Source organism: Orycteropus afer, unplaced genomic scaffold (genome assembly GCF_000298275.1).
Source record: "Orycteropus afer afer isolate SDZICR_OR568_19922 unplaced genomic scaffold, OryAfe1.0 scaffold00051, whole genome shotgun sequence".
NCBI classification, from domain to species: Eukaryota; Metazoa; Chordata; class Mammalia; order Tubulidentata; family Orycteropodidae; genus Orycteropus; species Orycteropus afer.
Window position 1 is genome coordinate 14390837 of NW_006921638.1, and position 16340 is coordinate 14407176.

A 16340-nucleotide genomic window follows, 5' to 3' on the forward strand; every position below is an offset into this window, starting at 1 on the left:
AAAAAAAAAAAGAAAAAGAAGAAGAAGAGAGAAAAACTACTTCAGTGAAAACTTTGTGGAGACTTTAGCTAGACTATCTATTCTGCCACAGAGAACAGATTCTAAGATACCAGAATGTTGAATCACAAATTTCATGAGTAAAATGACAGATGCCCAGATCTCCACTAATTCCTTTAAGGGGCTCTTCCATACATGAAGGAAAAAAACTGTTCAAGTGTTATAGTTTTCAAAGGACATTTTGACTGTTGGTTACTACTATTCTCAGTGTACATTTTCTTTTTGAAAAATTAAATCCCTTTAAGCATCCTGAGAAAGATTGCATGGTGACCTCCTATTCTTGATAACATGTTCTTCATTCATGACCCCAAGATTTGAAGCCAGCTCCAAATAGGATCTCTCTGCTCCTTCCAAAAGATTCACTTATGTATTTTCTGGACATAGAATGCTAGTTATTTGCCTGGAAAATGGTAAACTGGAATACTTTGCCTGAGGAAGAGGATGACTTTGGTTACTGCTCTTCCACACAGAACAAGGTTATACCTTATTACAAATTCTTTCAAACAGCAGTTTATTTTTTTCATCCTTTATATTAACCTTTATTAGACATTGTCCACTGTGAATACAGGTAATATTTATAGCCCAATCTACACAAGCTTGGTAAAAACAATGATTATTGAAGGCTTTTCAGAACCACATCATATTGCTGTAGTGCGGAGTAAGACTCAGTAGGAGCACTAGAAACTTAAAGAGGTGTAAAACAGATTTTTATTCTCCTTCTTTAAAAACAAAAAATGCTTATTTGTTTTTTTGCACAAATTTTGGTGAGGCTGACTTGCTATACATAACCAATAAATGAAAGTGCAGTCAGTTATATGCAGTCATTATGTATATATGAGATAATTTTCTAGCAGTAGGTGTAATATAAACACTGCCAGCTAAAAATTGGCAGAAGGGCTACCAATCAACAATTCCACAGCCAGAATGCAACTTGTGTATTTTAAAATACAGAGAGTTGGATCTCTGGTAGTATAGTGCCTAAGACACTTGACTGCTAACCAGAAGGCTGGTGGTTTCAATCCACTAGCCACTCCTCAGAAGGAAGGTTGGGCAATCTACTTCTGTAGCAATACTGCCTTGGAAACCCAAGGAGGGGTCACTATGAGTTTGATCCAACTCAAAGACACATTACAACAACAACTACAAAGTACTATTCTCTTACAGTAAGAAATTTCATCCGAATTCCTTGGCATATATTTCCCTAAAAGTACACCTAGAAAATAATAGTGCCCAAAGCAATATATTCTTTAGATGGATGCTTTATGCAGATTTTGTTTGGGCTCAGATGACATAAAATTACCCTTGACTCAAAAGTTTTTCAGAATAGAACCATTGAAACAACACGTGTGGAAAAGAATCTTAGATTAACAATTACTCATCCTTTTACGAACTAGAAAAGAATCAAAGCAATTATCTGAGAAGAATCAAGACTCTGTCTGTGGCTGCCCTAAGCTCACCTATGATGAAGAAAATAAAAAATAAAAAAATAAAAACAGTTCCTATTTTTGGTACATATCATAGGGAGGTGCCTTGTCTTCCATTAAAATAAATAAATAAAACACTAGGAAAATAAACTATTTTCAGCTTGATTTTTGTTCAACTAGTAATATAGAATAACTCCCCACAGATATTTGTTACTGGGTATGATTTTGAGCTCACTAAAACAATCAAATCAAATCTCAGTTGATAGAAATTATATCAAGATTATATAAAATAGATATATATCCCATCTGTCCTCCTGATATTTTAAAATATATCTTAAATCAATCTATACCCAGAAATGATAAAATAATATGATAAAGATTTCATGTTCTCTACTAGTCACTCTCCCCAGTCACAAAAAGGCCCTGATTTATAATTGTGCACATCACTGCTCAGCAGGTAGACTGCAACTCCTTATTCCATTGTTCTTCGACACACAGGATCTAAATGTGCCTGTATGGTAAATCTCTTTCGTGGCAGAATAAAACAGTTACCTTGGTATGTAAGGGCACTAATCTGAAGTCAATGTGGGAATAAGATGACTTATTCTCACCCACGGGTTTTTTTTGTTTTGTTTTTTGTTTTTTTCCCTTCTCTCTCTCTAAATAGCTGCCACTGCTCTGGGGAATCTGGAAAGGAGGATAGTGAATATGACACAGATAGTAAGAAATTACTTGTCTTCAGACTCCGATACTGTATTTGGATAAGATCTTTAGCTTTGACTGTTTACATACAATCCTATATTAAGTACTTAAGGAGCTCTGGTGGCATAGTAGTAAAACATTTGTCTGCTAACCAGAAAGTCAGTATTTCATACCACCAGCTGCTCCATGAGAAGAATTTGAGACAATCTACTTCTACAAAGATTTTCAGCCTTGGAAACCCAGTGGGGGTTGATATGAGTCAAAATCAATTTGATGGCTGTGGGTTTAAGTACTTAGAATTGCTTTCACAAAAAAAAAAAAAAAAACTGAGCTTGGTTTGCAATTGACAGTGATTTTCAACCCTGAAAACGATCAACAGCAACACCTCTGAGCCCCTCACACACACACATACACACATATACACTCACTACTTGTATCACCAGTAAGCTGGCTATAAAAGTTATACAGCCTCCAAGATATGAACATGGAAGGAAATAGGCAAGGAAGAGCTTCCCAAAGAGCTTTGTGTTATCAGTTAAATTAGCCCAAGAACTTGATCTTCATCAGTCATGTACAGTGGGATTTGATCATTGCTTTAGATCTAAGATTACCATTTATTTTTCATTCTCCATTTCCTCAAATGGGAATCTCAAGGTTATTCTATGTATGGATGTACTAGTTTGAGCAAACTATGGCCCGTGGCCAAATCTGGTTTACTGCCTATATTGTAAATAAAGTTTCATTGGAACGCACACACACACACACACACACACACACACAAAAAAAAAAAACTAACTGCTTTTGAATCCATTCTGATTCATAGTGACCCCCTTTGGGTTTCTGAGGCAGTAAATCTTTATGGAAGTAGATTGCCCAGTCTTCCTTCTGTGGAGTGACTGGTGGGATTGAACCACCCACCTTCTGGTTAATACTCAAATTCCTTAGGCACTACGCCACTTGATTTTTTGTCTCTAGTTGATTTCACCTTTCAACAGCAACAGAATAGTTGTAACAGAGATAAAATGGCCCACAAACCTGAAAATATATACTACCTGGCCCTTTATAGATAAAAATCATCATTTTATTGAGAATGTATTGAGGTTGTTAAGAGCAAATTACATTGTCTCTAGACTACTAACAGCTCTATGATAGTTCAAGGAAAGAATTCCACATCACCCAGAGATCTTAGATGATAATCTGGATATATTAACTGGATGGGATTTTGTCTGCCTTAGAGAAAGAATAACATGAAAGGAAGATCATGGAGAGTTAGGTATTCAAAAGAATGAACTATGTCAAAGAAATAATTCATCTTTTTTCCTATTAAAAATGTGGCAACATAAATTTATACAGACCGCCTATTGTTGGTCCCTGAGTAATATAGTTTTAATTGTCCTTTTAAATTACAGCATCCACTTTCTTTGATGATTCTTGGAAGAAAAAGTCCCATAACATTTTTTTTTTATTGTGTCTACTATAAAGATATAGTTGAAACTATTTCTTTATCATGCCATATCAAAGTGTGCAAAGTGGTAGTGCACTATACTATCAGATCTCCTACTTCATACACTACACATTCAAACTATTAATGAATGTTTGTAGTTATTTCTTCTCATTGAATGATACCACATCAGCAAATGAAGGTCCTAAAAGCTTATTTCACCCATGTCATTTAGATTGACTCTATTTTGAGGAGGCAACTGTTCCCCAGTCATATTTTGAGTGTGTTCCAATCTGAGGGGCTCATCTTCCAGCACTATATCACACAACGTTCTGCTGCTATTCATAATGTCGACACTGCCCAGTTTTGTAGAAGTAGATCATGAGGCCTTTCTTAGTCTTTCTTAACCTAGAAGCTCCACAGACATCTCTCTACCATGAGTGACCATGCTGATAATTTGAAATATCAGTAACATAGCCTCATAGCATAGTGCCTAAGGCACTTGACTGCTAACCAGAAGGCTGGCAGTTCAAACCCACCAGCCACTCCTAGGAAGAAAGGATGGGCAATCTATTTCCGTAGTATTACTGCCTCTGCAACCCAAGGAGGGGTAGCTATGAGTCGGGTCCAACTCGACGGCACATAACAACAACAACAGCCTCTAGTATCAAAGCTACATGCAAGGACCACAGTACAATAAACTGACAGATGAATATTTCTTTACTGAAAGCTCCATTTCACTGAAATCTTGTTTTTCTCCCTTCTTTTCATTCCACTTTTAATTTATTCTAGATACTTTTTATGGAGTCTGTGAGTTTCACAAATGATTATGTGCCTGACTGTTGTTGTTGTTAGGTGCCGTCAAGTAGCTTCCAACTCACAGCAACCCCATTCACAGCAGAACGAAACACTGCCTGATCCCACACCAGCTCCATGATCCTTGCTATACTTGAGCCCATTGTCACAGCCACTGTGTCAATCCATCTCGTTGAAGACTTTCCCCTCTTTTGTCGACCCTCTACCCACCAAGCATGACATCCTTCTCCAGGGAATGGTCCACTCTGACAACACGATCAAAGTAGGTGAGATGAAGTCTGGACATCCCCTCTTCCAAGGAGCATCTCGGCTGCACTTCTTCCAGGACAGATCTGTTAGTTCTTTTGGCAGTCCGTGGTACCTTCAGCATTCTTTGCCAGCACCACAACTCAAAAGCATCAACCTTTCTTCGGTCTTCCTTATTCATTGTCCAACTCTCACATACATATGAGGCAATTGGAAATATCATGGCCTGTGTCAGGTGTGCTTTAGTCCTCAAAGAGACATCCTTGCTCCTCAGCACTTGTAAGAGTTCCTTCACAGCTGACCTGTCCAGTGCTACATGTCATCTAATGTCCTGACTGCTGCTTCCATTGTCCTTGATTGTAGAACCAAGCAACATGAATTCTTTGACAACTTCAATCTTTTCTCCATTTATCGTGATGCTGCTTATTGGTCCAGTTATTTTTGTCTTCTTTATATTGAAATGTATTCATACTGCATACTGTATTCTTCAACCTTCATCAGTAAGTGCCTCAAGTCATCCTCAGTTTCAGCAAGCAAAGTTGTATCGTCTGCATATCTCAGGTTGATAATGACTCTTCCTCCAATCCTATGCCATGCTTTTCTTTATATAGTCCCTTCTCGGATTATTTGCTCTGCATATAGATTGAATAAGTATGGGGAAAGGATACAACCCTGACACACACCCTTCCTGATTTTAAACCATGCAGTGTCTCCTTGTTCCGTTTGAATGACAGCCTCCAGGTCAAGGTACAGGTTCCTCATGAGTACAATCAAGTGTTCGGCAATTCCCATTCGTCTCAATGTTATCCATAATTTGTCATGATCCACACAATCAAATGCCTTTGCATAGTCAATAAAACACAAATAAACATCTTTCTGGCATTCTTTGCCTTGAGCCAAGATCCATATGACAACAGCTATGGTATCCCTTGTTCCACATCCTCTTCTGAATCCAGCCTGCACTTCTGGAAGTTCTCTGTCAGTATACTGCTGCAAACGTTTTTGAATTATCTTCAGTAAATCTTACTTGTGTGTGATATTAATGATATTGTTTGATAATTTCCACATTCTGTGGGATCACCTTTCTTTGGAATGGGTACAAATATGAATCTCTTTCTGTCAGTTGGTCAGGTAACTGTCTTCCAAATCTCTTGGCATAACTGAGTGAGTGCCTCCAGTGTGGCATCCATTTGTTGAAATATCTCAATGCATATTCCGTCAATTCCTGGAGACTTGTTCTTCGCCAATTCCTTCATTGCATCTTCAATTTCATCCTTCAGTGCTATTGGTTCTAGATCATATGCCACCTTCTGAAATGTATGAAGATTGACCAGTTCTTTTTGGTACAGTGGCTCTGTGTATTCCTTCCATCTTCTTTTGATGTTTCTGGCATCATTCAATGTTGTGCCCTTAGAATCTTTCAATATTGCAACTCGAGGCTTAAATTTTTCTTCAATTCTTTCAGCTTGAGAAATGCCAAGCCTGTTCTTCCCTTTTGGTTTTCAGACTCCAGGTCTTTGCATATTTCATTATAGTAATTTGTTTTGTCTGGTCAAGCTGCTCTTTGAAATCTTTGGTTCAATTCTTTTATCTTGTCATTTCTTCCATTTGCTTTAGCTACTCTCTGCTCAAGGGCAAGTTTCAGAGTCTCTTCTGTCATCCATTTTGGTCTTCTCTTCTTTTGTTGTCTTTTTAGTGACCTCTTGCTTTCTTCATGGATAATGTTCTTGATGTCATCCCACAATTCATCTGGTTTCTGGTCATTGGTGTTCAATGAATCAAATCTATTCTTTAGATGATCTCTAAACTCAGGAGGGATATATTCTTGATCATATTTTGGCTCTCATGGACTTGTTTTAATTGTCTTTAACTTCAATTTGAACTTGCATATGAGCAGTTCATGGTCTGTTCCACAATCAGTTCCTGGACTGGTTTTGGCTGAAGATACTGAGCTTTTCCATCACCTCCTGCCACAGATGTAGTCAGTCTGATTCCTGTGTGTTCCATCTGATGAAGTCCATGTGTACAGCTGCCATTTGTGTAGTTGAAAAAAGGTGCTTGCAATGAACAAGTCATTGGTCTTGCAAAATTCTACCCTGTGAGTTCCAGCATTATTTCTGTCACCAAGGCCAAATTTTCCAACTACTGGTGATTCTTCTTTTTTTCCAACTTTTGCATTCCAGTCACCTGTGATAATTAACACATCCTGATTACAAGTTTGGTCAATTTCAGACTGTAGAAGTTGATAAAAATCTTCAATTTCCTTCTCTTTGGCTTTGGTGGTTGGGGCATAAATTTGAATAATAGTCGTATTAACTGGTCTTCCTTGTAGGCGTATGGATTTTATCCTATCACTGACAGCATTGTACTTCAGGAGAGATCTTGAAACATCCTTTGTGATGAGGAATGCCACACCATTCTTCTTTAAACTGTCATTACCTTGAAAGACAGGCCTAGCGATGTTCTTCTCAAAGATGACAGCTTTGAAAATCCTATGGGTAAATTTTACTCTGCATACATGGGTTACCATGAGCTAGAATCTATTCAATGGTAACTAACAACAGCAGCAACAAGATACTTTTTGTAGCCTTTTAAGCCATCTAACATGTTTCTTAGAATTGGTAGATATAAAAATATGAAATCAATCAATCAAAAACTAAGCATTATCTAATTTAATCATAAATAGAACTCTTTGAATTGGTTATTTGCATATGCATGAGAAGGAAGAGACAAAATAGCATACCAAAGCAGGGTAAAAATAAGTAGAAATTGTAGTTTTTAAACTTAACTCTAGAAATTTTACTTCTTCCCATTTTATCATGTTTCCTCCTTTTACACCAGAGGGTAATAGTGCAATATTATTCTAAAGTCTAAATTAAAAAAAGTTAAAGTGTGAAATAGACTTGTAGATAAGAAGCTCTATAACACTAAATTTAAAGGGTCTCATTTTTAAACTATCAATATTAAAAAGGTTAGTATGTATATTGGTGGCTCAACAATTTTTTAATGTGGATTTTTGACATTAGTAAAAGAATTGGTGTATTTAGATTATTGAAAAACACTCGAAAAATCAGCATGTAATAATATGCAATATTGTTTTAACTGCTAAAATAAATAAGCCATTATGCTGAGATGGTCTGTGTGGCCCACAGCTGGAGAAGCCTATTTTACCATGGAGCAGCCCACCTTCAACCAAGTTTTCTTGTTGTCTATTTATCTTTATGTAGGTAGTAACTTGGGCGGGGGGTTGCTATGAGTCAGATCCAACTCGACAGCAGTGAGTTTTTTTTTTTTTTTGGGGGGGGGGGGGGGGGGGGGGTATAAGATCTTAATTTCAATACAAAAAGACTTAATAATTCTTTAAATATAAAGTGAAGAGAATTAAAATGGTCCTTAGGCTCCAAACCCAGCTCACTGCCATCAAATCTATTTCAACTCATATACACCTCCATTGGGGTGCTGAGGATATATAAATCTTTACAGAGATAGCTTGCCCCATCTTCCTTTCATGGAGTGGCTGGTAGGTTTGAACTGCTGACCTGTTAATAAGCAGCCAAATGTTTTATCCCAGAAAATAAAATAAAATAAAGACTATAGGAGCAAATTCTAAAAGAGCCTATATCTATAACATAAGTACTATATTTGTAACATTAAATATACATGTACATATTACTTTTTCACTCAATAAAAACAGTTCATGGAATTTTATCACTACTGAAAAGTTTTTCAATAATATAGATATAACTTTGGTGAAATTTGTAAAGGCAGAAAGTTGTTCTCTGAAGTTGCAAAGTCCCAGGAAATATGGGGCTTTTTCAAAGAATTCTTTGCCTCTATGAGAGTACAGGGAGCTCTGGTAGCACAGTGCCTAAGGCACTTGACTGCTAACCAGAAGGTTGGCAGTTCAAATCCACAAGCCACTCCTCAGAAGGAAGATGGGGCAATCTACTTCCGTAGTGATACTGCCTCAGAAACCCAAGGAGGGGTCTCTATGAGTCAGGTCTGACTTGGAATCACATAACAACAACAACAACAACAACAACATGAGAGTCCAAGAGGAGCTCTGGTAGCATAGTGCCTAAGGGATTTGACTGCTAACCAGAAGGCTGGCAGTTCAAACCCACCAGCCACTCCTCAGAAAGAAGATTGGGCAATTTACTTCTGTAGAGATACTGCCTCAGAAACCCAAGGAGGGGTCACTATGAGTCAGATCTGATTTAATGGCAGGGAATTTGCTTTTTTATGAGAATACAGAGAGGCAGTATTAATATTTCTTCCTGAGTGGCGTAAGGCCTAATGTACTTGATTGCTTACCAGAAAGCTGGTGGTTCAAACCCACTAGCCACTCCTTGGAAGGAAGATTGAGCCATTTACTTCTGCAGTGATAACTGCCTTGAAAATCCAAGGAGAGGTCACTAACAGTTGGATCTGACTCGACGGCAGTGAGTTTTTTCTTTGTTTTTGGGGTTTTGAGCTTAATAAATAACAATAAAAATAAAAGTTTATAACCAGGAACAGAAGTTCCACACTGAGGAAATTCACAGTTTCAAAATAAAATGCCTATGAAAGGAGCACATCATGCTTAAATCAACCAACAAGCTGATTTTTATATTGCAGCAGTGTGGTGGGTTTCATATTTGAGATATGTGCACTCTGCAATCATGCTAAACACAAATCATGAAGGAAGAAAAATAGAAAAATCCATTCTTCCATCCAGATAGTCTGTTACAAAGTTTTTATCATGGCACAACTATTAATTGTGTTATTAATTAACTATTAACTATATTAATACAGTTTCATAACTATATGGGCATTAAAGTGGTAATTCACAAATGTTAAGATATTAAAATTATCATAGGCTATTTTCCTTGTGTATGTCAGTATTCTACTCAGGTTGCTTTTGGCAAATCCCCCTAAATTCAAATGATCCCTAGCTGACTGACACATCTTCCTCATAACCAATCTTCAAAGTGTTCCATTTCAACCATCTTGAAATCCAGCTGGCTTATATGCAATTATGATAAAAATCCAAAATGTTGCTAATTGACTAGAGAACAGAATTTGAAATTCTGACAAGAAATATTTCCCCACCTTTTATTGAGAAAAGAAATGCACAGATGGTCAAAGTGATACACATCCATGGTCCCTTCAAAGATTAATTTCTTCTCAGCTCCTACCTAGAAATAATACTTCATATATATTAAAAAAGAAAGCTCATCTTTCATTTCTGCTTTAAAAAATCCATTGTTAACTCCTACTCTTTCCTCTAGTTTAGATTTTGGCATGCTCTTTCAATCCTACTACAAGCAGAAATTCTGTGGCAATTACAATTTTTCCAGAGGACATGAACACTGAGGTCAGATCACATCAGTACTTCCTGCCCTGTACTGATACCAATCAAAATCTGAAAATAATTTAAGGTTTTGGTTCTCAGCCTTAGGGCACAAAACTCAATAGTATCTAGCAATTTCAGAAACTCTATCATGTTTAACACCATATTACTCATAGCAACTATTTTCAACAAACAATATATGGTATTGATCCTAAAACTTAAATGGACAAGATTCTATATCAAAATACTCCTTTAAAATCAATGAAATTGTGAAAATTAGTTTGAGAATTTATGCAAGGATAAAAAAGCATTTTTAAAACAACTTGGCACCAATTTGGCAGATTCATTCTTTCATTTACTTATCAAAATATCATTCCTCAAGTCATAGCTCTGTGTAGTTTCCATTCTTCTTTCCAACAAGAGATATTTCAGTTTCTCAAAGGCCCCTCCTCCATTTTGGTTACCTTAATTCTCCACATATTTACCTCATACTTGAGCAGGAAAAAAAGCCATGAACTAGGAATACACTTTATTTTTGGTCTTCTCTTCCTCCTGTCTGTAACTATATCTAAGTATCTGTCGTGTTCATATTTACAAGAAACAACCCATTCAAACTATTTTAAATAGCAAAGCTATTTATCAAATAGATATTAGCTCCATTTTTCTAACCATCTCTCTCCTCTTCCTTTCTCTTTCTTTCCTTTTCTATCTCCTCTCTCTTTTCTCCTCTCTGTTTTACCAGTTGAATAAGCAAAAGGAAACAGGTAGCTGTAATCATGACTGGAAGCTATCTTTCAATTACAAGTGAATCTATACTTACAATGAAAAACGGTGAGAACAGAAAAGAGACAGAATGAATTTTTAAGAAGATGTCTACCTGGAACGCAGTGTCACTAGCCTGGACAATAGATGTCTACCATTGCTTCATGAAGCCATGTGCTTCAGACCAAAGTTAATCAAGAGTGGATCTTTATTAGTTGTAACCAACATCTTGATTACTCACATTTTCATCACCAATACTTAATTTAGCAACGAACTTATAATAGAGTTTTGAGTTCATAAATATAACTCTCTATTAATATTATCATATATCTGTTATATTATCCACATTAAAAGAAAAAAAAAAAAAAAACTCACTGCCATAGAGTCAATTCCAACTCATAGTGACCCCTTTTGGGTTTCCGAGGTGGCAAATCTTTACAGAAGTAGATTGCCCAGTCTTCCTTCCATGGAGTGGCTGGCAGGTTTGAACCACCAATCTTCTGGTCAGCAATCAAATGCCTTGGGCACTGTACCATCAGAGCTCCTTATTATATGCATTCAAAATTTTAAATGCTATGGTTAAGCCTTTTAATTTTAAGTCTTTGATATAGTTAGATAATGATCACTATGTAAAAAAAAAAGTGAAAGAATCAAAATGTAACGTTTCATTTTTCATCATGATCAAACCTTCATATCCTATGTAAGACAGTTCTCAACTGCATTCATTTGAAAATGAAATACAATCAAGCATTAATTAAAAAAAAAAAAAAATGACATTTTGCATGTATCAAAAATGGACCACTGCAATTATTTTGAACTTTATATATTGAATTCAAAGTCTGGATTAGTAACAAGATAATAGTTTACATTGTATTCAATACATAAAAGGAAAGGAAAACAAAAACAATTAAAATGTAGCACATTCTGTCAGATTCTCCTTTAACTAGACATTGTTTCCATGCAATACCATAATTCAAGAATACTAACAACTTGTTTTGTTAAGTTGCCTGACCAGATCGAATTCAGTTGCAGACAGGACAGTAGAAAAAGCACATTAAATTGTTATGTCAAAAATTGATTCAGTATTAATTTTCATTTAAAAAAAGTGCTAAAGATAATGCATCATAAATAAAATGAGGATAGTATCTGTGAAGACAAAGCAAACCAAGGATCAATAATTTCCTTGCCTTTTTATGAAATTCAGTGACCATTTGTGAATTGGACATTCCAGGGAAACATCTGAACGTTCTTTTGGTAATAATTAATATTGTGAAATTCAGTAAACATGTCCGACAGAGTAAACACAAGCTAACTTCTCAGGAACGCATATTTCCTAATTAATTGCATTCACAGGTCATCTTGAAACCTCCGGTGTATCTGAATAAAGAACCACATTCAAATATCATTCTGCAAAAGACTTTTTCTTCATTCTGTCTTCAGCCTGACACAAGGGAATGCTATGTGGAAACCTAATATGGCATGTAAGGGAGGTTAAAATAATGTCCTGATTGCTGAATACATATTATCCTCTCACTGGGGAGCCACCAGCCTCATAGAGTAAATAAAAATAAATAAAAGAAAGAACCCATTCTTCTGGTTGCCAACTGAAAATAAATTAAAAGCTGGTTCCTTTTTAACTATGTTCAATTGTCCTTGTCCACAGGGATGAGGCTTTGGAAAAATAAAAGAATATATTTAGTTCTTGATGAAAGAATAATAATTTTCTAATTTCTCCTAGAAAAAAAAAAAAAAAAAACAGAAATTAAATCTGTGGTTATACAAAACCATTTTCCTGTCTATGAAGTTTTTAGATTTAAGACTATAAAATGCTTTGGAAAACATTAGCTCAACACCCCAGTGGCATAATGTTTTAATTCCTCATTTAGAAAGAGGAAACGGGAAATTTTGAAACACACAGATGCTAACTGGCTTTTCTGATCTCCCAGAAGTCAGCGGTAAAGCTAAACTAGAAGCATGAGTCTTGATCTCTAGGTGCCAGCAAGATGAACAACTTCTTTTCAGTAAGAAATCATTTGAATAAGGCATAGGAAAGTTGAGTTTGTGTCTTCAAACCATACAAAAAGTGTTAAAATGTAAATAATAATAATAATAATAAATAGATATTTTGTTGTAATGATATTATATGAACCAATCCAGATATTATTGTCATTGTACATTTATTTTCTTTTGCTTATTTGATTTTCAATCAACAAAGAGGCAATTGCTGACCCTATAAGGAGTTTCTACAGATAAATAAACAGAAAGGATAGAAGGAGTAACTGTATTTTAAAAATGTTACACATGTAAATAAACCCTCCCCCCCCCCAAAAAAAAAACAAACAAAGCAACTCACTGCCCTTGAGCTGGATCCAACTCATAGTGACCCCTCTTTGAGTGTCTGGGGGGTGTCACTACAGAAGTATATTGTCCCATCTTCCTTCTGAGGATGTAAATACAGTTACATAATGTACATAATCAAATGTATGTAAACAAGCTCATATGATTTTCAGTGTAGCATTCTCATCACCAGACCATTGTTGTTGTTATTAAGTGCCGTCGAGTCGTTTCCGACTCATAGCGACCCCATGTACAGCAGAACGAAACACTGCCCAATCCCGCGCCAGCCCCACAATCCCTGCTATACTTGAGCCCATCATCGCAGGCACTGTGTTAATCCATCTCGTTGAAGGCCTCCCTCTCTTTCGTCGACCCTCCACCCTACCAAGCATGGCATCCTTCTCCATGGAATGGTCCCTTCTGACAACATTAGGAAAAAAAAAAAAAAACATGTATAGATATTCATCAAAATATAACCTTTGTCTCAGAACAAAGTAAACCTCTATTCTGTTAAATAATGTTTCTAGATTCTGAGCAGGGCCAAAAAAGTTTCTTTTATTTTTCTTTTCTTAAATTCTTATTTGCACTCTAAACAACCTGTATTAGAAACTTTCACATTTAATTTCATAGCTAAAATACATTCAAAATGAATCTATAATTAAGAATTTGTATCCATAGATTTGTTTTGTTACACAGCAGAATTTCTAAGTTTTGTCCCTATAGTTGGCATACAAGCAAGGTATAAGAACAATGTTGAATCTGACCCTCATTTTGAACATGAGTTTGGATATTTTTGCTTGTATTTCCAAACAAAATTTTTTTCTGCGCATTTATCCAGTTGTATATCCATGTTGCCTTCACTGAAAACACAGCACTATATGTGCAAAGTGTTCATCTTTGTTGTCTACACCTCCCATGTACTTCTCTATGTCTTCCTCTTCCTCAATGTCACCATGTTGATCACTCATATTTGGTACATTGCCCTTCTCTTCACCCAAATGAATACTTATCTCTACCTATCTAAGAGTGTTCCCTCCCTTTACCTCTCAGCCCTGGTAACCAACAAAGAAAATCTCCTTCCTTTTATAAAGCTTTCCTTGACTTTTACAATAACGGACTAATACAATATTTGTCTTTCTATGATTAACTTATTTCACTCAGCATAATGTTCTCCAAGTTCATCCAAGTTATGTGGTATTTTGCAGATTCTACATTATTCTTTAGAGTTGCATAGTATTCCATTGTGTGTATGTACCATAGTTTGGTTATCCATTCCTCAGCTGATGGACACCTAGGTTGTTTCCATCTTGTGGCTATTGTAAATAGTGCTGCAATGAACATGGGTGTGCATATGTCTGTTCTTGTCATGGCTCTCACTTCTTTAGGGTATGTACCTAGTAATGGAATGGCTGGATCAAATGGTATTTCTAATTCCAACTTTTTAAGGAATCACCATGCTGCTTTCCACAGTGGTTGTACCATTTTACAGTCCCACCAGCAGTGTATAAGAGTCTTTATCTCTCCACATCCTCACCAGCATTTGTTATTTTCTGTCTTGTTGAACTTTGCTACTAGCTCTGGGGCAAGATGGTATCTCATTGTTGTTTTGATTTGCATCTCTATAATGGCTAATGATGACAAGTGTTTCTTCACATATTTGTTGGCCACCTGAATATCTTCCTAGGTGAAGTGTCTATTCATGTCTTCTGCCCATTTTTAATTGGATTATTTGTCTTTTTGTTATTGAGGTGTTGGAGTTTTCTATTAATTCCAGAGATAAGTTCCTTGTAAGATATGTCATTGCCAGGTGTTTTTTTTTCCCAATCTGTAGGTTCTCTTTTGACTTTTTTTTTTGGAGAAGTCTTTGGAAGCACATAAAAACTTAATTTTGAGAAGGTGCCATTCATCTAGTTTCTCTTCTGCTGTTTGTGCATTTTGAGTTATGCTTGATAGTCTATTTATGCCATATCTTAAGGACCCTAAATTTGCTCCTATTTTTTCCTTGAGGAAATCCATAGTTTTAGGTTTCACATTTAAGTCTTTGATCCATCTGGAGTTAGTTGTTGTGTATGGTGTGAGGTACAGACCTTATTTCATTTTTCTGATAATGGATATCCAGTTTTGCCAGCATAATTTATTAAACAAACATTCGATTCCCCATTTAATGGATTTTGGCCCTTTGTCAGAGATCAGCTGACCATAGGTTGATGGATATCTTTCAGGGTTCTCAATTCTGTTCCATTGGTCTGTGTACCTATACCAGGCAGTTTTGAATACTGTGGTTGTAAAGTAGGTTTTGAGATCTGGCAGTGTGAGACCTCCTACTTTGTTGTTCTTCTTCAATAGTGCTCTGCTTACGCAAGGTCTCTTTCCTTTACATATAAAGTTAGTGATTGGTTTTTCCATATCCTTAAAAACTGTTGATGGGATCTGGATTGGGATTGCATTGAATATATAGATTGCTTTGGGTAGAATTAATATTTTCACAATGTTCAATCTTCCTATGCACGAGCATGGGATGTTATTCCATTTACGTAGATCTCTTTTGGTTTCTTGAATTAGTTTTTTATAGTTTTTTTTTTTTTTTTTTGTACAGGTCTTTTGTGTCCCTGGTAAGATTTATTCCCAAGTATTTTACTTTTTTGGTAGCTATTGTAAATGATATTGATTTCCTTATTTCTTTTTCAGCAATCTCTTTGCTGGTGTAGAAGAATCCAACAGATTTTTGGATGTTGTTCTTGTATCTTGCCACTATGCTAAATCTTTCAATTAGTTCCAGTAAATTTCTGAGTCTCCTGGGTTTTCTAGGTATAGGATTATATCATCTGCAATAGGGATAGTTTGGCTTCTTCCTTTCCAATTGGATGCCTTTGATTTCCCTTCTTGCCTTATTACCCTGCCTAGGACTTCCAGTACAAGGTACAATAGTACAATAGTTTGATAGAAGTGGTGATAGAGGGCATCCTTGTCTGGTTCCTGTTCACAGAGAGACCGAATGATTTCAGTCTCTCTCCATTGAGAATAATGTTGGCTGTTGGTTTTGCATAGATGTCCATTATTATGTTGAGGAATGCCCCTTCTATCCCTATTTTGCTGAGAGTTTTGATCAGGAATGGGTATTGGATTTAATCAAATGCCTTTTCTGCATCAATTGATATGATCATGTGGTTCTTTTCCTTTGTTTTATTTATGTGGTGGATGACATTGATTATTTTTCTAATGT